Source organism: Tamandua tetradactyla, chromosome 20 (genome assembly GCF_023851605.1).
Source record: "Tamandua tetradactyla isolate mTamTet1 chromosome 20, mTamTet1.pri, whole genome shotgun sequence".
Lineage (NCBI taxonomy): Eukaryota > Metazoa > Chordata > Mammalia > Pilosa > Myrmecophagidae > Tamandua > Tamandua tetradactyla.
This window is the reverse complement of record NC_135346.1, coordinates 16,881,383-16,901,648: the sequence shown is the minus strand read 5'-3', so window position 1 is coordinate 16,901,648 and position 20,266 is coordinate 16,881,383. Positions and strand designations below refer to the sequence as shown.

Sequence of the window (20,266 nt, the reverse complement as noted above, 5' to 3'; positions counted from 1 at the left end):
TGTCCTGTCACCAGCAGGAGGCTGATGGTTTCTCCTTGGGAAGGAGGAAAGGTGTGATCACAGGCTGGTGGTGTAAATTACTGGGGGATCTTCCAGAAGGGCAATATCTAATGTCGAAATCAACTTTATTGGGTTGCTTTTGTTATGATTCTATGAAATGATGTCCTTTGAGAGATCCTCTCCCTTGACTCTTTAAAGCAAACTTTTCTTTGGTGGAAGTACTAACTTAAAATTGCATTGGGGAAGAGAAGAAGGAAGGACATATTATACAACTCTTTGTACTCATTTGCAAACCCTTCCTGTGTGATCTACCATACATTACACTACAGAGAACGCAGTCAACATTTCTCGGCATAATTATGTGGTGGGTGAGCAGGCATTTATGCAAAGTCTGTCGGTGTCTGTGATTGGAGCAGGGAAGCAGAACTTACTGCAGGTTCCAGGCAATCTTTGTACAAATAAAACACAGGGAGAACAAGTATGCAGCGAGCAGGAGCCTCCACTCTGTATTTCAGCTCTCCCCTTTCTGTCCTGACATGTAGAAGAAATCACCGTAACTCAATTCTAAGAGAGGCCAGGCCAAGTTGCAGATGACTTAGCCAAGGCAAAGAGGAAAGGTGCTAAGAATGAGATGCTGGAGCAGGGATTCTGAAAGTCACCTCTTTGTATGCTTAAAAAAAATCACTGGTGGGGCGGGCCGCGGTGGCTCAGCGGGCAAAGTGCTTGCCTGCTATGCCGGAGGACCTCGGTTCGATTCCCGGCCCCAGCCCATGTAACAAAAACGGAGAAACAGAATACAATAAAACAAGAAAATGTTTAAAGATGTTTCCCTTTCTTCCTTCCTTCCTTCCTTCTATCCTTCCTTCCTTCTCTCTGTCTTTCCTTTAAAAAAAAAAAAAAAAAAAAATCACTGGTGGGACTTGTTTAAGATGGGATTTCAGCCTCTTAGTCCAGAGCATGGCCTTTGGTAGGTCAAGGGTAGAGCCCAGGAACCTGCATTTTAAATAAGTCACTCACATGACGGTGATGCAGGTGGTTCTCAGACTGCATTTTCAGAAAATCCTGGAGAATTATTATTCACTGCAAACAGCCAGCATCACTAGCTCCAATAATAATGAAATTGTAGACTAATCTAGCATCTTATTTTGATGACTTGCAGTAAATTGTTATGTGTAGTGTTTTCCCCGGCTGCACCCAGCAGGGCGCCTGTTGACATCAATGAAAGGTCTTGCTTTCTAGTGTCTGGGCCTGCAGAGGCCTCAGCAGCAGCCATTGTCAGGAGGTGTTGTTCCTGGAGTGATAACACTTGACCCTGTCTGTGCAACTCACCACAGTGGAATTGATGTGGGACCTTCTATATGACAAGGTCCCAGAGGATCATCTCAGTGTATCTTCCTACCTCCCAAGGGACCCATTTCCAGTCAACTCTGGTCTGACTTTGCATTTCCTCTTGCAGAATTGATATGTTTTGAGCATAGATGAGCTGAGGGAAATGGACTCGGACATTAGGTGTAATTCATAGTGAAGAGGGAACTGAAATGGGAGTGGGGCTAAGGGTATGAAATAGACAAGGAATTGTGAGGTAGTGAAGCATGTTGATCTCCTGGTAGGTGTGCCTACAGGCACAGAGATGCAGGCACGTGGACACACACAGAGGGTTGGGGGATATGGGACAGGCAATGACACTGTCTCCTCCTCTCCTTGGTATGTTAAATCCTTAAATCCTTTTGGTTGGCTGGCCATATTATTCCAGAAAGATCAGATGACATTAAAGCAAAGCCTTGCCAAAAAGTTTAGAAAATTTATGAAAGTTGTAATTGACAATATTCCTTATTCTGAAGCTATTGTCCACTGAACAAATTCTCAACCTTTTCTTTACCCAATGTTTTTGAATTTCCTCTTATTAGTGGTAAATTAATGACAACTAAAATTGATAAAGCTGTTGCCAAAGGGAGAAAATAGTTAAGTCTATTGAAGAGATGAGTATGGTTATTGTTAAGGGGCATTTGAGTAGTTTCCAGGTCTTTCCATGCTCATCTGACAAGGTGATTCCTTTGTAACTTTAGTAGGCTTGGGTGATTGGAGTCTGGCACTTTTATTTCCCATCTGATCTGGCTAGCCTTGCTCTGTTTCTGGATCTGGTCCATAACTTTTGACCAACCATCTTGAATGAAGCCTCTATCACTTTCAGTGAATGAGAGAGTCAAAGTGCTACCCATGGTAAAATAAAGTAATGCTGCCTTTTCTTCACTGGTGTTAGAGAAACTGGGTGATTAAGAATTCCTTCCTACCTCAGAAGACCTCTGTGTGCTTTCTGAATGTTTTCCTTTATTTCTTTCCATGGTCATCCCAGACCCTAGAGGTTTGCCTTTCTAGAAACTAGAGCTCAGAACACTGATTTAGTAGTTGTTGTTCCTTTGCTCATTCATACATTCACACCACGGATTCTTATTGGCCAGACTGCTGTGTGCCAGGCACTGCACTGGGCACATTGGAATAGTTGGGGACAAAACGAACATGATCCCGGGCCTCGTGGAGTCTATGGTCTTGTCTAAGGTGAAATGAAGCAAACGAGTGTTGTGGTGGTCAGGCAAACCTGCTGGGGGTTATCGTGCAGAGAAAAAGGTCTAGTCTGCAAATGGCCAGGGTAGTCCTGGCAAACTGGGTAGTCCAGCAAACTGGGCATCTTGTGCCATGTCTCTGGGGGACAGTAGCTTTGGCCTTCATCTCCGAATCTGTCTGGTGGTCAACCTCTTCAGCTTACCAACTCTTACTGAAACACTTGGGCGATCCCTGATACTTTTTCTGGAGTTTAGAGACCCAGACACTGCAGGGGAGGGCCCCTGGTCTGCACAATTGAGATGGAAAACCTAGATGAGACAGAACTTGATGTGTGCACAGATGCCAATGTGTTGTGAGTTTACAGCTCTTGTCAGAGCTGTATGTCAGGGTTTTTAGCAAGTGGAGAAGGAGTCATGGGACAGATTTCTCTGCCTTCAGCCGCCAAGGATTGGAAGAGAATATGTTTTGTTGAAGTGTAACTCACATAAAGTGAAGGGAGCATTACATAAATGTACCGCTTAATGCACTTTTACAAAGCAAACACACCCATATCACCAGCAACTGGATGAAGAGACAGAATATTTTCAACGTCTGAGAAGTCCGTCTGGTTTCCTTTCCAGTCCTTACCTAAGCAGCTCCCGGGGTGATGCCTCTCCTGACTTCCTACAACACATTTCAGTTTTGCCTTGTTTTTATACTTTTATAAATCGAATCATGCAGGGTGTTCTCTTTTGCATCTCAACACTAAATTTTGTTGCTCAGCATTAAATTTGTGATACTCATCCACGTTGTTGTAGTTTGCTCATTCTCACTGCCATCTGAATAGTGCATAATCTGTTTACCTGCCGTGTTGCTGAGGGGCAGGTGAGTAGTTTCCAGGTTGGGGCTGTTGCATAGCAGCACATTCTTGGGTACAGACTTGGGTGTGGAATCCATTGTCATAGTGAGGCGGATGTTCAGGTTTAGAAGATGCATTTAAATGGTTTTCCAGAGCGTTTTACCTCCCCCTTCTCTCCCCAACCAGTAGTGCATGGAAGTTCCACTGGGACCAACATTTTTGTTTTACAGATTCAGAAACTTAAAACAAACAAACAAACAACAACAAACAAACAAACAAAAACACCACCAAAACACTACAATTTAATTCATACGTCCAATTCAACAAACACTTAATTGAGCATGTGTTATAAATTAGGCACTCCCTGTCCTCATGGAGCTTCTCTTCTAGTTGGGGAAGAAAGAGAATAAGCAGTTAAGGGTATGACAATTGGCTGAAAGTGCTGATAAAAATAAACTGTGGTAAACAGCATAGAGAGGGGATGTAGTTACATTCTAGCTGTGGATTTACCATTTCTCTTTTGACTTTAATTTGTTCTTTTTCCAATTTGAATAATAGACAATTAAAAGAAAGTTTAGGAGATACAGAAAAAAAGACTTGAATCATTTCCTTCCTATGTATAGTGGCTGTTAATTTTTTTTTTTTTTTTGGTCTATTTGCCTCTAGTAGACTTTTTAATACCCAAGTTTTTACTTCCATGGTTGATACTTCATTTATATGAATTGGGTGCTCTCTTTCTATCTCATTTTCTTTAACACAAACATTTTAGCATGATGCTGTTCTTTGCAAATGACACGTTAATGGTGTGTATTCACCCAGTGAATGTATGTATGATATACCAAGTGAAAATATCCAGTGAGTTGTTTCCATGTTTTTTGTATGCTAAGTAAGTATGTGCTGAATAGTTTTGTGCACATGACTCTTTCTGCATCCATATGATATATTTCCAGAAGTAGAAATACTTGGTGTACTAGCAAGAGTGTTTTAAAGGCCATTGATATATGTATATATGTCGCCACATATCAGTTCTACTCCCAGAATTGTAGAATGTGCCTGTTTTGCACCTTTGCCAGCATTGGGTATCAGCGATTTTTTTTTTTTTTTTTTGGTGAAAGAGAAGAATATGGTAGAAATGTGGCATGCCAAGATATGTGTAAATACCCAGTCGATACAGGTAAGATGATGCATGCAAGAGTCCTGATTGAGGAGAATGTTTCTCTGATCCCTGTTGATATGGTGTCAGGGGAGCAGGTGTGGGAGCCCAGCAGCTCACCTGAGTTGGGGTGCCGAGGAGGTTGCCCTTTCTCACGTTTGCACCTGACCTTGTGAACGTTTTGCAGAGCCTGTTCTCTGTAGAGCTCTTTGAATGCCCTGTGGAGATATTCATGAATTCCAGCCCTGTTCATTATTGGGAGCAGAAGCAGATGCTCCAAACCTGATTTTGAGTCAAAGAACTGCTGATGGATCCCTTGCTACTGGTGCAACTTGTAGATGCTTTAATGCCTTTGTGGTAGGAGTGAGTGAGAGGAGATCATTAAAAACCAAGTGCATTCCTGCCAAAGCAGTCTAGTGGTTTCTCCTGTCGAATGCTGACAAGACCCGGGCCCACGCGTCTGTTTTCGTTTGTGTTCGAGACACCTGTCTGGTTTCCATTACCCGGTATTTCCTCCCACCCGTCTCAGGGCAGGCCTGTCTGGAGTGCTTGCCTCGCGGGGAGGCACGGAGGAGGGTTTCTCTTGGACGGCGTCTCAGCATTACCAACAAAGGGCAGCAGTTCTCGGGTCTGTGTCAGCACTTTGGGAGCTCTCTACAGGCCTGAATGGGTGCTTCTTCACTGGGAAGATTTTGCCCCTGGGGGCATTTGGCAACGTCAAGTGAGACATTTTTGGTTGCCACAGCTGGGGTGGGGGTGGGGGACAGGAAGGGGAGCTGCTGGCGTCTGAAAAACATGGTTCCATGCACAGGAGAACCCCCCACCACAAGGAATTATCCAGCTCAAAATGTCAATAGTGCTTGGGCGGCACAGCGGTGGCGCAGTGGCAGAGTTCTCAACTGCCATGCTGGAGACCTGGGTTCAATTCCCAGAGCCTGCCCATGCAAAAAAAAAAAAAGAAAAAAAAAAGATGTCAGTAGTGCTTGAAATATAGTTGTTCCTTTTATTATTATTGTTCTTTAATGTGAGGTATAGCCCAGGTGGATGAAATTGAGAATAGGGGGCAGGTATATGCGTGTGACTAAACATTCTCTTTTTTTCTCCCTTTTTTCACTTCTACCTCTTTGAGTTCATAATAAAATTCACAACTTTGAAATGAATGCCTTTAAAAACACAAAAGATACATTTTAAAGACAAAAATCTGCAATGATCGTGAATATCTACTATACATTTTGCCAAGGTCAAAAGAATGAAAGACAATACAAAAAAGTCAATCTTCAAACATATCCTTAACAAAAACTCTCTCCTAAATGGTAAAGTCACCATTTGAGAATATATATCTTTACATATCTGAATACCAGCTGCAGTGAAATGGTGAGAGTGGGGGGTCAGTAAGAGGATGCTCTCTCTAGATTTTCTAGATAAAGATAAGTGGGCACCACAAATTCAGGTTTAAATTTAAACACACATTTAAATCAAAATAAAATGAGCATTTCTGACATTTGACAACTGGATGAAACAAACTAAGTCACTTTTTCTTTTCTCCATAGAAATGAGATAGGGCATTTCTTAATAATAGCATCTTAGTAATCATCTAAAAAAATTCTGGTGATTCCCCCCACCCCCCATCCCAGTCATTGGTACAAAACAAATATCTTCCATGGAGTTATCTTTCACATCACTAAAATATGCTCGTTTAATTGGGACAAGTAATGCTGGGAATCCTTCTACTACTTGTTTTCAGATGTGTGGAATTACCAGAGCTGAGATTTTTGAAACCATCTTTGTATTACCAGTATTTCAATCTCGGCAAAGAGTTAATGATCCTTTCACTATTGATTGACTGAGTTTCCAAAAGCAAAACTGGTTTACTGTTACGGTAGTGATGCTAGTGTAATAAGTGATTCTCTGTAATTTTTCTTTTTAAAAATATGCAATCCATGTAACATTAAGTAAGTAGTAAATATGTTACAATGTACACTTTCTTGACAAGGAATGACTGTTTTCAGAGCCTCCTGGGGAAAATAAGCCAAATAAGCTGATAACAGCATTTATGACCTGTTTTATTACTGATAAGTTACAACTAAAATTCAAATGATAGATAGTTTATACCTGTGATATTATGCAAAAAAATCAAAACCATGATGAATTTGCTTGAAGAAACTAAGGATAGGATGGGGAGAAGTTAAATGAACACAGCATAGGTCCCAGAGATTATAGTATGATTCTCTGCGGGATTTTCAACACAAAAGGCATCTACGCACAATTTCCATGAATATAAAATGATGGAATGCTTCACGAATTTGTGTGTCATCCTTTCGCAGGGGCCATGCTGATCTTGTGTCTCATTCCAATTTTAGCCTATGTGCTGCCAAAGCAAGCACTAACCATTCTTTTTTTAAAAGTTTTTTTTCTTACAGTATTTTTTCTTATTAAAATGGTTGTGGGTTTAGTTTACAAAATAATCATGCATAAAATACAGGATTCCCGTATATCACCCTATTATTAAAACCTTGCATTGGTGAGGTGTGTTAATTATAGTTCATGAAAGTACATTTTGATAATTGTACTATTAGCTATAGTCCATGGTTTAACTTATGGGTCACTGTTCATATTGCATAGTTCTATGGATTTTCTCTTTTTAAATTTTTATTCTAGTTAACACATATACAACCTAAAATTTCCCCTTTTGACCACATTTGAGTACATAATTTAGTGCTGTTAGTTACATACACAATGTTGTGCTGCCATCATCACCATCCATTTTGAAAACTTTTCCATTGCCCCAAATAGAAACTGTACATTTTAAGCCTTAATTCCCTATTCCCTATCCTTACCCTGTTCCCTGGTAACCTCTATTCTAGAACCTCATTCTGTGAGTTTGCTTTTTCTATTTATTTCATATCAGGAGATCATAGAATATTTCTCCTTTTGTGCCAAGCTCATTTCACTCAACATGATGTCTTCAAGCTTCATGCATGTTTTGCATGTATTAGGATCCATGTTTGCATCCCTTTTTATGGCTGAATAATATCCCATTGTGTGTGTATACCACATTTTGTTTAGCCATTGTTTTTTTCTTCCTCATGCAAAAACATTTTTTTAATTTGTATATTTAGTCACTATCATTGTACACTCTAGGCATTCCTAGATTATACCATCTCAGTCTTTATTGTCTATCTTTCCTTCTGATTTCATTTGTGCCCCCAGCCCTCCTCCGTCTATCATTCTCACATTCAGCTTCATTCAGTGTTCTGACATTATGATATTACAGTTAGCTAGTATTGTGCTATCCATTTCTGAATTTTTACAATCAGTCGTGTTGCACAATCTGTATCCCTTCAGCTCCAATTACCCAATATCTACCCTATTTCTACCTCCTGAATGTCTCTGTTCTTAACTGAAATTCTCCAAGTTCTTTCATTAATGTTAGTTCATATCAATGAGACCATACAGTATTTGTCCTTTTGTTTTTGGCTAATCTCACTCAGCATTATGTCCTCAAGGTCCATCCATGTTGTTACATACTTCATAACTTTATTCCATCTTATGGCTGCATAATATTCCATCGTATGTATGTACCACAACTCGTTTAGCCACTCATCTGTTGAAAGACATATGGGCTGTTCCCATTTCTTGGCAATTGTAAATAATGCTGCTATAAACATGGGTGCGCAAATGTCTGTTTGTGTCCTTGCCCTCATGTCCTCTGAGAAGATACCTAGCAGTGGTATTGCTGGATCATGTGGCAGTCCTATACTTAGCTTCCTGAGGATCCACCAAACTGCCTTCCACAGCAGTTGTACCATTTTATATTCCCACCAACAGTGGATAAGTGTGCCTCTTTCTCCACATCCTCTCCGGCACGTGTTGTTTTCTGTTTTATTGATAATGGCCATTCTGGTGGGTGTGAGATGATATCTCATTGTGGTTTTAATTTGCATTTCTCTAATAGTCAGGGAAGTTGAGCATCTTTTCATGTGCCTTTTAGCCATTTGTATTTACTCTTCTGAGAAGTGTCTGTTCAAGTCTTTTTCCCATTTTGTAATTTGGTTGTTTGTCTTTCTGCTGTTGAGTTGAACAATCTCTTTATATACTCTGGATACTAGACCCTTATCTGATATATTGTTTCCAAATATTGTCTCCCATTGTGTAGGCTGTCTTTTTACTTTCTTGATGAAGTTCTTTGATGCAAAAAAGTGTTCAATTTTGAGGAGTTCCCATTTATCTATTTCTTGCTTCAATGCTCATACTTTGGGTGGAAGATCTAGAAAATCTCCTCCTATTATAAGATTTATAAGATATTTCCCTACATTTTCATCTAAAAGTTTTATGGTCTTAGCTCTAATGTTTAGGTGTTTGATCCATTTTGAGTTAATTTTTGTATAGGGTGTGAGATATGGATCCTCTTTCATTCTTTTGCATGTGGATATCCAGTTCTCTAGGCACCATTTATTGAAGAGACTGTTTTTTCCCAGGTGAGTTGGCTTGACTGCTTACCAAAGATCAATTGTCCATAGATGAGAGGGTCTATATCTGAACACTCTATTTGATTCCATTGGTCAGTATATCTATTATTTTGCCAGTACCATGCTGTTTTGACCACTATAGCTTCATAATACGCCTTAAAGTCAGATAGAGTGAGACCTCTGACTTCATTTTTTCTTTCTCAGGATATTTTTTAGCTATTAGGGGCACCCTGCCCTTCCAGATAAATTTGGTTATTAGTTTTTACATTTCTGAAAAGTAAGTTTTTGGAATTTGAATTGGTATTGCATTGAATCTATAAATCAATTTAGGTAGAACTGACGTCTTAACTATGTTTAGTCTTCCAATCCATGAACATGGTATGCCCTTCCATTTATTTAGGTCTCCTGTGATTTCTTTTAGCGATTTCTTTTAGCAATTTCTTATAGTTTTCTTTATATAGTCTTTTGTATCCTTAGTAAATTTATTCCTACAAATTTTATTCTTTTGGTTGCAATTATAAATGAAATTTTTTTCTTGATTTCCCCCTCAGATTGCTTATTAGTAGTGTATAGAAACACTACATATTTTTGAGTGTTGATCTTGTAACCTGCCACTTTGCTGTACTCATTTATTAGCTCTGGTAGTTTTGCTGTGGATTTTTCAGAATTTTCCACATATGGTATCATATCATCTCCAAACAGTGAGAATTTTACTTCTTCCTTTCCAATTTTGATGCCTTGTATTTCTTTCTCTTGTCTAATTGCTCTGGCTAGAACCTCCAACACAATGTTGAATAACAGTGGTGATAATGGACATCCTTGTCTTGTTCCTGATCTTAGGGGGAAAGTTTTCAGTTTTCCCCAGTGAGGATGATGCTAGCTGTGGGTTTTTCATATATTCCCCTTATCATGTTGAAGAAGTTCCCTGTATTCCTATCCTTGAAGTGTTTTCACCAAGAAAGGATGTTGAATTTTGTCAAATGCCTTTTCTGCATCAATCGAGATGATCATGTGGTTTTTCTGTTTTGATTTGTTGATATGGTGCATTACATTAATTGATTTTCTCATGTTAAACCACCCTTGCACACCTGGGATGAATCCTACTTGGTCATGGTGTATAATTCTTCTAATATGCTGCTGGATTCAATTTGCAAGAATTTTGTTGAGGAGTTTTGCATCTATATTCATTAGAGCAATTGGTCTGTAATTTTCTTTTCTTGTAGTATCTTTGTCTGGCTTTGATATGATGGTGATGTTGGCTTTATAGAATGAGTTAGGTAGCCTTCCCTCCTCTTCAATTTGTTTGAAGAGTTTGAGCAGGATTGGTACTAATTCTTTCTGGAATGTTTGGTAGAATTCACAGGTGAAGCCATCTGGTCCTGGACTTTTCTCTTTTGGGAGCTTCTTAATGAGTAATTCAATTTCTTTACTTGTGATTGGTTTGTTAAGGTCATCTATTTTTTCTTGAGTTTAAGTTGGTTGTTCATGCCTTTCTAGGAAGTTGTCCATTTTCATCTACATTGTCTAGTTTATTAGCATAAAGTTGTTTATAGTATCCTCTCATTACCTCCTTTATTATAGTCAGTGGCTATATTTCCACTTCCATTTCTTATTTTATTTATTTGCATCATCTTTCTTCTTTTTGTCAACCTTGCTAAGGGTCCATCACTCTTATTGATTTTCTCATAGAACCAATTTCTGGTTTTGTTGATTGTCTCGATTGCTTCCATGTCCTCAATTTCATTTATTTCTTGCTTAGCCATTCTTTAATTAATGGATACTTGTGTTGCTTTGTCTTTTGGCAATTGTGGATACAACCACTGTAAACATTAGTGTGCAAATATCTGTGTGTGTCCCTGCTTTTAATTCTTTGGGGTATATACCTAGCAATGGAATTGCCAGGTCATATGATAAATCTATACTAAACTTTCTAAGGAACTGCCAAACTCCCTTCCAAAGTGGCTACTCCATTTTACATTCCCACCAGTAATGAATGATTGCTCCTATTTCTCCACATCCTCTCTAATATTTGAAATTTTCTGTTTTTTAAAAGTAGCCATTCTAATATATATGAAATGGTATCTCATTATATTTTTATTTGCATTTTCCTGATGGCTAATGACGTTGAGTACCTTTTTTTGATGTTTTCTGGCCATTTGTATATCTTCTATTCAAGTCTTTTTTTTGTTTGTTTGTTTGTTTTTACATGGGCAGGCATCGGGAATCAAACCCGGGTCCTCTGGCATGGCAGGCAAGCATTCTTGCCTGCTGAACCACCGTGGCCTGCCCATATTCAAGTCTTTTGCTCATTTTTCAAGTGGGCTATTTGCCTTTTTGTTGTTGAGCTGAAGGGTTTCTTTGTGTAGTCTGTGTATTTAACCCTTACCAGATATTCTGAGTATTTTTTTCCCATTGTGTTGACTATAATTTTACTTTCACGATAAAAGTCCTTTTAAGCATAAAGATTTTTAATTTTGATGAGGTCCCATTTATCAATTTTTCTCTTTTGATAGTTTTGCTTTGGGTGTAAGGTTCAAGAAATAATTACGTAACACAAGTTCCTGAAGATACTTTCCCATATTTTCTTCTAAATGTTTTATAGTTCTGACTCTTATAAATATAAGATGTTTGATCCATTTTGAGTTGATTTTTGTATATGGTTTGAGGTAGGGGTCCCTTTTCATTCTTTTGCAAATGGAGATCCAGTTTTTCTAGTACCATTTGTTGGAGAGGCTATTCTTTCCCAATTGAGTAGCCCTTGCCTCCTTGTCAAAAATCAGTTGGCCATAAATGTAAGGGTTGATTTCTAAGCTCTCAAGTTGGTTCCATTGGTTTGTATGTCTGTCTTACCAGTACTGTGCTGTTTTGATTACTGTGGCTCTTTTTTTTTAAGTTTGGGAACCATGCGTCCTCCAACTTTGTTCTACATTTTCAAAATTGTTTTGGCTATTTGGGGCCTTATACCATTCTGTATAAATTTGTGGATTATCCTTTCTATTCATACAAAGAAGGTTGTTGGAATTTTGATTGGGATTGCATTGAATCTATAAATCAGTTTGGCTAGAATTGACATCTTAACAATATTTAGTCTTCCAATCAATGAGCACAGACTATCCTTCCATTTATTTAGGTTTTCTTTGATTTATTTTAGGAATATTTTGTAGTTTTCTGTGTATAAATACTTTACTTTTTTGGTTAGATTTATTTCTAGATATTTATTGTAAATGAGTTTACATTACATTTGTCTATTGTAAATGAATTTCTCTTTATTTCTTCCTCAGATTGTTCACTACTAGTGTACATAAATGCTACTGATTTTGGGGGGTTGCTCTTATACCCTACCAGTTTGCTGAATTCATTTAATAGTTCCAGGAGCTTTGTGGTGGATTTTTCAGGGTTTTCTGTTTATAGGATCATGCCATCTACAGATAGGGAAAATTTTACTTCTTGTTTTTCAATTTAGGTGTTTTTTAAAATTTCTTTTTCTTGCCTGATTGCTCTGGCTAGACCTTCTGATACAATGTGTAATAAGCTGGTGAGAGTAGGCATTCTTGTCTTGTTCCTGATCTTAGAGGGAAAGCTTTCAGTCTTTCACATTAAGTCTGATGTTAGCTGTGGTTTCCCATATATTCCCTCATCACATTGAAGATGTTCCAGTCTGTTCCTAGTTTTCTAAGTATTTTTTGCCAAGAAATACAGCTAGATTTTGTCAAATGCCTTCTCTGTATCTACTGAGATGGTCATGTATTTTTTGTTCTTTTTTGTTCTTTATCCTCTTAGTGTGATGTATTACATTTACTGATTTTCTTATGTTGAACCACTCTTGCATTACTGGGATAAATCCCATTTGAACATGATGTATACCCTTTTTAATATGCTGTTGAATTTACTTTGCTAGTATTTTGTTGAGGAGTTTTACATCTATATCCATAGGAGACAGTGGTCTGTAGTTTTATTTTCTCTATCTGGTTTTGGAATGAGGGTGATGTTGGACTCATAGAATATATTAGAGAGTGTTCCTTTCTGTTCAGTGTTTTTGGAAGAGTTTGAGTTGGATTGGTGTTAATTCTTCTAGTAATGTTTGGTAAAATTCTCCTGTGAAACCATCTGGTCCTGGGCTGTTTTTTGTTGCAAAGTTTTTTGATGACTGATCCAATCTCTTTACTAGTAAAGAGAAAAATCTAGTAATAATAATAGAAAAATCTTCTATTTTTTTCTTGAGTCACTGTAAGTAGTCGTGTGTTTCTAAGAATTTTTCCATTTCATCTAATTTATTTAAATTATTGACATACAGTTGTTTATTATATCCTCTTATAGTCCTTTTTAATTCTTTAGGGTCAATAGTAATGCTCTCCTTTTCATTTCTGATTTTAATCATTTGTGTTCATTCTCTTTTTTTCCTCCATCATCTAGCTAAAGGTTTGTCAATTTTATTGATCTTTTGAAATAACTAACTTTTGATTTTGTTGACTCTATTTTTTTTTAAATTCTCTTTTTCGTTTATCTCCACTCTCATCTTTGTTATTTCCTTTCTTCTGCTTGCTTTGGATTTGGTTTGCTCTTCTATTTTTTTTATTAGTTCTTCCCAGTTTTGCGTTTTGGGTCTCTGATTTGAAACCTTTCTTCTTGTGTAATGTAAGCATTTAGAGCTAAAATTTTTCCTCTCAGCACTGCCTCCCATAGTGCTGTATCCCATAAGTTTTGGTATATTGTATTTTCATTTTTATTGATGTCAAAATATTTCCTAATTTCCCTTGTGACTTCCTCTTTAATTCATTGGTAGTTTAAGAGTATGTTGTTATTTATTCTTTGTAGATCTTATACTTTTTTTGACACTCACATGTTCTGTTAATGCCTACTTCATATTTATTTAATATTTTACATTGTACCATATTAAATTTCTTCTCATTTCTGTCTCAAAACATTTTTCATCTATTTTTGTTATGGTTACTGGGGAGGTAAAACTTAACATCCTAAGTTTATAATAATCATATTTGATTTGATACCAACTTGACTTTTATAGCATATACAAACACAGTTCCTATACTACTCTGTCTCCCTACTTTTGTGTACTTGTTACAAATTGTATCTTTGTACATTCTATGTCCAAAACCATAGTTTTATCATTACCTTTTATACATTTGCATTTTAGCACCTGTAGGAAGTAAGAAGTTGTGTTATATACCAAACAGTACAATAATACTGGCATTTATAATTGCCTAAATGATTTCCTTTACCACAAGTCTTTATTTCTTTATTTGCTGTGAACCACTATCAAGTTTCCTTTCATTTCAGTCTGAAGAACTTTTGGTATTGCTTGAAGTGTAGGTCTAGTGGTGATGAACTCCCTCAGTGTTTGTTTTTCTGAGAATGTCTTAATCTCTCCCTGATTTTTGAATGAGAGTCTCACTGGATATAAAATTCTTGGTTGACAATTTTTCTTTCTCAGCACTTTATTTCAATCCATCGCCTTCTTGCCACCATAGTTTCTGATGAGAAATCACACTCGATCTATTTGGTTCTCCCTTGAACATAACACACTGCTTTTCTCTTGCATCTTCTAAAACTCTCTCCTATCCTTTGCATTTGACAGTTTGTTCAGTATGTGATAAAGCATATTTTTCTTCATGTTTATCCTGTTTTATGTTCTTTGGGAGTCTCAGCTGTGCATAGTCATGCTTTTTTTTTTGCCAAGTTTGGGAAGTTTTCTGTCATTGCTTCTTTAAATATTCCTTCTGCCCTTTTCTCTCTTTCTTTTCCTTCTGGGAACCCCATGATGCATATATTGATATTCTTGATTGGGTTCTAGAGGTCTCTTAGGTATTTTAGCTTTTTATAATTCTTTTTACTTTCTGCTCCTCAGCCTGACTCATTTCAAGTGTCGTGTCTTCAAGGTCACTGATTCTTTCTTCTGTCAGCTCCAATCTGGTGTTGAATTGTTCCTGGGCATTTTTTCAGTTCAGGTATTGTGGTCTTCAACTCCAGTAGCTCTGTTTGGTTCCTTTTAAAAAATTCTGTCTCTTTGCTTAGGCTCTCATACTGTTCATTCATTGTTTTCCTGTTATACTTTAGCTCTTTCTTTGTATTCTCCTTCACCTCCTGGAACATATTGAAGATCATTTTGGGGAAGTCTGCCTGTTAAGTCCACAGTCTGCTCTTCTTCCTTGACCATATCTGGATTTTTATGCTATTTATTTGGAAAGGTGATCATTTCCTGTTTCTTTGTTCAGTTTGTAATCTTTTTTTTTGCACACTGTATATTTTACTATTTTAAAATATTAGCTCTGGGATTTATTCCCTGATGGGTCTGTTTCCTGATTTTGGAACCAGCTGGTGAACAGACAGAGATTTTCTCTGTGCTTCAGCCCTCCTATCAGGAAGGTCCACCCAAGGCAAATGCAAAATGCAGGGTCTTCCTTGTCTTTTGTTCTGGACTTGAGGTTACTCATGGCCTTAGGAGTTCCCCTGTTTAGAGAGTTTAAATGCCCCTGTACTTCGCAGGAGACAGACCATTTCCCTTTTCTAGGTGTTCTACTGCCAGACCTAAAGCAGGTAAACTTTTGCCCATCCTATCTGCCTCATTTGTCTCTTACACTGCTTTCCTTGTCTCAAGCAAAGGGCAAATTCTGGGAAAGGAGGGCATTCTGGAGAGGAGTTTCCAGACTCAGTCTTTCTCACCTGGGACAAAGCCAGGGATCCATGAACAGAGCACTGTGCAGCTCCAAACTGCCCTCGAGAGAGGATAAAGGAGGGTTTAGGAAGGGTGCCAGGAGCTTCTTACATGGCTTCCTAGACTTGTGCTTTCTTGACCTGCCCAGCAAAGGCAGCCCTTCAGTTATCCTCTCCGGTGCTGAGGAAGTATCCTGTCTTTGTCTTCTCTGCCTCCTTTGCTGGGGTGGGTTGGAACAGTGACTGCCCTCAGAGCTGGGCCCCAGTGATTTGAAGTAACTAATCAAAAGCTATTATCAGTGTCAACCTGTGCCCATCCTGGATTTTGGAGAAGTAGACTTTTATGTCCCTTTCTAGCAAAAGCAAGCCACAGTTGGAGCCAGAGCCCACTGCTGCCAGCTGCAAGAATGAGGGATGGACACCAGTAAAGGCCATGCAGAGAGAGTAATTTACTGGAATTTATGTGCTCTTCCCTGGATGTTGTACTGTGTTCTCCTGGACTCAGGTGTTTCAAAATAGTTGATTCAGATAGTTGTACCTGTTTAATTATTCTGGTGGAGGGGCTGAATCCTGGCGCTTCCTGCTCTACCATCTTCCCACCGTCTTCCCTAGTCATTATTTTTTTTGTTGTTGTTCACTTAAGAAACAAATGTGTCGACGTGTTCAAGACTCTGGAACAAAGCCGTTAACAAAACAGACAATACTCCCTGCCCTCACCGAGTTTACATTCTGGCATGCGGAGCTCCTCATGTTGGAGATATTTGACTTTCCCAGAGCCAGAGAAAGGAGGACTCATTGAGCAAATATATTACTTTTATATCCTGAGGAAATCTGATGGATTGTTTCAGACAATTGGTATAATAATGACAGTATGATTTTTATTATTTTTGCAAAAGGTATACGGCCACAGAGAGTTTTTTGTGTGAGATGTTATGTATTTACCTGTGAGTCACAGTAAATTGGCTGCACTGTGAATCAGAGAGGCTGTTTGAGTTTGTTACCCTTTGGAGTTACAAAATGCAGCATAAAATATTTCTCTTCCCCAAAGGGACGGACATTTTGCAGATGGATGGGCTGATTACTCTCCCTTGAATCATGGTTCCCTGCGCATCTCAGGTAGTATCCATTATTTTCAACAAGGCAATCCTTGTTTACAACTCACTTCTTTTTCATATGCTCAACCGAAAATTTTAACAGCCGGCTCCTCTGAAGTCTGTAGCAGTGACAGTACCACGTGACTCAGCGTTGGGGAGGGTATTACCCACACTGGGGTCTTGTTTTGTCTGTTTGCAGCACACCTGGATTGTAAATTCCTGACTCCCAGGACCTTGGCTTGTTTTATGCCATCTCTAATGCTGCTTTGATGTTATGTACATACTCGTGGGTAGGCTGGGGGCCCGTTGCTCTTTCCCTATGTAGTTCCAGCACTCTTACTTGGGAGGGAAGGGGACACAGTCTGTGACAAAGTGATCAAGCCCATTGGCCTCCTAGAAGATGCCAGATCCTACCTTTACTTCTTGTTCAAGTAGCTTAGGAGAGCACACACTAAGTCCTTATGACTGAGGAGATGGGGAGACTCAGAGACATTGCTTTCCCATTTGGGTGTTTCTATAGCTTCTGCCCTGGGGTGTGAAGCCTGTGTCCAAGACGATGGGCTGGACCATGTGGCCTTCCCTTGGCTACCAAAGAGTTCTCCTGGGCATTCTCCTCAGTGCCCCTCATTCTCCTTAAAGCCCTCCCTTCTTTTTCTCCTTTATTCTGCATTCCTCCCCAAGTCCCACCAATTACTCTGTTTGACATCCAGTGTAGGCTGCTCTTCTGCGCTCACTGGCCCATTCCTGGGAGGGTTGGATGTCTTAGGCAAGGGTAGCAGTGTGGGTAAACGGTCTTTTTGGTCTGACCTGAAATTCCTTCCTCACTTTGAAGATCAACTTGCAGCAGACAAGAGGAGATCATAACTCCTGTGTGATGCTAATCTAAAAGTGTATCTTTCTCTTTTCTAGGATTGGGTAAACTTTGAAAGGCCCATTTAGCTGCTCGGCATACTGTGAGGGCCACAGAGGGTAAAGAGAAGAACACTTGTGTGGCCACAACTATGCCCCCTCTTATCACAGCTCTGGAGGCCCCCTTCCTTTGTGATAATTTTATAGACCTGTGGCCAATGTTGTTGTTCTATTACTAGTTGTCTAACATGGGATCCTAACACATTACTCACTTTTTTGGAAATATTTGGATATTTCAGTCATAGTTTAAAAATCCTGTACTTTCTTCTCTATCCTTTCCCCATGCACATCTCCAACAGAGTTTTGTATATATGTGAGATGTTTTCATAGCAAGTAAAACTTATAAGCAGAATAGTTGAGCCCCTGTATAGGTGGCACAGATGTTGATGCAGAGGAAGGAAATTCGCTTTGTACTATATGGACAAGGGGAGCAGGTAAGAGTTTTTTCCATTCAATTTGTCAAGTAATATTTTGAGTTTGAGAGAGACTGGATCATCTTAATTATTGAATACCTGTGTGCTGGGAATGGCACCAGGCTTGGGGATGTAGAAATTCAACACTGAATCTTGGTTTTATGGGAGCTGATGCTCTACTTGGACAAACAGTTGAATATATAGTTACAACACAAGGTGATGTGAGTTAATGTTGAGGAAGCTCAGGATGCCATGGGAACTCTGGGGTGGGGGTCACCCATCTTCACTGTAGAGATTTGGGAGGCTTTCAGGGAGAAGGACATCTGCTCTGAATTGTGAAATGTATTTGGAGAGAATAAGGCAAGGGGGAAGGATACTATGAGTAGAATGGCTTCTTCAGAAGAATCTGTTACCCAAACAAATCCCAGTGCCCAGCATGCTTAAGGCTTTGTTTGTCTCATTGAAAAATGCACAGTCCAACAGCCAAAGGAATTCCAGTTTTTACTTCTGTCTTTTGAAGAGAACTAGAGAAGGCCCAGTTCATAATTCAGAAGTACAGTTTTCAAAAGCTCTGTTCTCCTCCTTATTCTTTTGGTCCCCATAGGTGCTCAGGAGACTATTATATGACAACACCATAAAACTCTTTTTCTATTCCTTTACCCTCTCCCAGCTCTTTATTAAGTAGTTTGACTTGGCCTCTCTGAGCTAAATGCCACCTACACTCATCTGGCTTCATAGGTATACTACCCTCTTGACTTTGAGGCTGGAAAATAACAAAACTGTTCTTTAGAGGGCAGGGGTCATAATGTTGAGTAGGGACAAATTGGGAAGACTTGATATGTTAATAAATGTCCTCCCCCTCCCCTGTCACACTCAAGTTGTCTTATTTGCTGACTTTCCAAGGTAAGTGGAGATCAGCTGCTTTATGAGGAGCAGCCAGGCTCTAGAGGTACCTGGGAAATGTGCTCATGCATCTGCCTGATGGATCTTGGATCCTGGGGCCTTCGGTTTGGGCAGTTTGGTGGGATTTTTCTATAGGGTATTGCTGATGTTGACTGGCCATTTTATCCCTGAGTGGAGCGCACCTTTTTACTCAGGATCTTTTGTATACAATGTTCCTTCTAAGTTTTTGATGCATGAAGAGGTTTCAAGTGAGGAAGGAGAGGTCAGTAGATACAGGACAAATGGAATGGGTAAGAAGACATTTCTGGGTAGGACTACTTGGAGAACCCCTGAGATTGATTGAATAAACATTAAGTGCATACCACGTGCTGATAGCTTGTCCAGGTGTGGGGATACAGTAGTGAACAAAGTATATATGTCTCTTCTGTTATGGAACTTACATTATTTAGTGGGGAGACATGACAGACACACTGATTTATAATTGATTTCCAGTTGTGGTAAGTGGTATGAAGGGTAAGGGAATAGAGAATGGTAGAATTAGGATGGGGACTGTTTTAACATTGTAGCAGAGGCCTCCTTGAATATTTGATATTTGAAAAGAGATCTCAGTTGAGAAATGGAGAAATGTAGAAGTAAGCCCTGTGAAAATCTCAGGGGAAAGATTATTCCAGGTGGAGTGAACAGTCACTGTTCCCTGAGGTAGGAATGGCCCTGGTGTTTTGATGCATAGAAGGTGGCCAGACAAGGAGAAGATGAAGTGCAAGAGGCAGTCATGGGTCAGACTGTACAGGACATATTTCAAGGGTGGGGCCAATTGCTTGTTTTCTCTGAGTTCTTGAGGCCATGTTGATTACAAAGGGTAGGAATAGAAGAAGTCCAGTGTTGGACTTGACTTGGTTTGTAGTTTGGTTTGGCATGATTTGGTTGTGCCTTCCTCTCCTGGGTATCTTACAGGAAAATAGTGGGCTAGGATCCACAGGAAGAAAGTAATCTCTGCCTCATGTTTCAGTTCTGCTGGTGACTTGGCTTGGGCAGATCTCTTGACCTATCTAGGTCTTGGTTTTCTCATCAGTAATGTGAGAGGGTTGTACCTGTTATTTCTTCGGCCCCCTCCACACCTCTTTACCACTTAGAGTTTGACTTGCTTGAGATCAGCCATTAGGCTTTTTGCAGTTTCTCAAATCCTCTGGACCATACTCTGGCTATTCAGTGTACATCCCTGTTAATAATGTTAGCACAGCTACTTCTCTTGGATA

At 39.2% G+C, this 20,266-nt stretch overlaps 1 protein-coding gene and 1 non-coding gene across 2 annotated transcripts in view; one reads left to right on the top strand and one right to left on the bottom strand.

Moving 5' to 3' along the window:
- The window catches only part of SPOCK1 (SPARC (osteonectin), cwcv and kazal like domains proteoglycan 1), a 551,382-nt gene that overhangs the window by 11,442 nt on the left and 519,674 nt on the right, over positions 1 to 20,266 (top strand). The window lies entirely within an intron of this gene.
- LOC143665114 (U6 spliceosomal RNA) lies at positions 6,833 to 6,937 on the bottom strand. Its single transcript, XR_013166785.1, has one exon. It is a non-coding gene; the product is annotated as a U6 spliceosomal RNA (small nuclear RNA).